Below are 262 nucleotides of genomic sequence, written 5' to 3'. Positions count from 1 at the left end.
TGGCTCATGGTGTTCCAACCATGCCATTCCTAGGATGAGGTCATACCTTGCATCCAAGCCTTAGACTAGACAGCGCTCCACGCTATCAAAGTCAAAGAACTTGACTCCGAGGTCCACAGAGACCTTCGGGACCGTGACACGCGTCCCCGTTGCTAGGCGAACAGTGACGATGTCACCCAACCGCGCTTTCTGCGCCTCAGAATACAGCTAACTTCCTCATATCGTGGAACGTCGAGCATAATTGCCCGACGCCCCGGAATCG

This window comes from Plasmopara halstedii (assembly GCF_900000015.1).
Source record: "Plasmopara halstedii genome assembly, contig: Scaffold_289, whole genome shotgun sequence".
NCBI classification, from domain to species: domain Eukaryota; phylum Oomycota; class Peronosporomycetes; order Peronosporales; family Peronosporaceae; genus Plasmopara; species Plasmopara halstedii.
Note: the sequence above shows the minus strand (reverse complement) of the source record.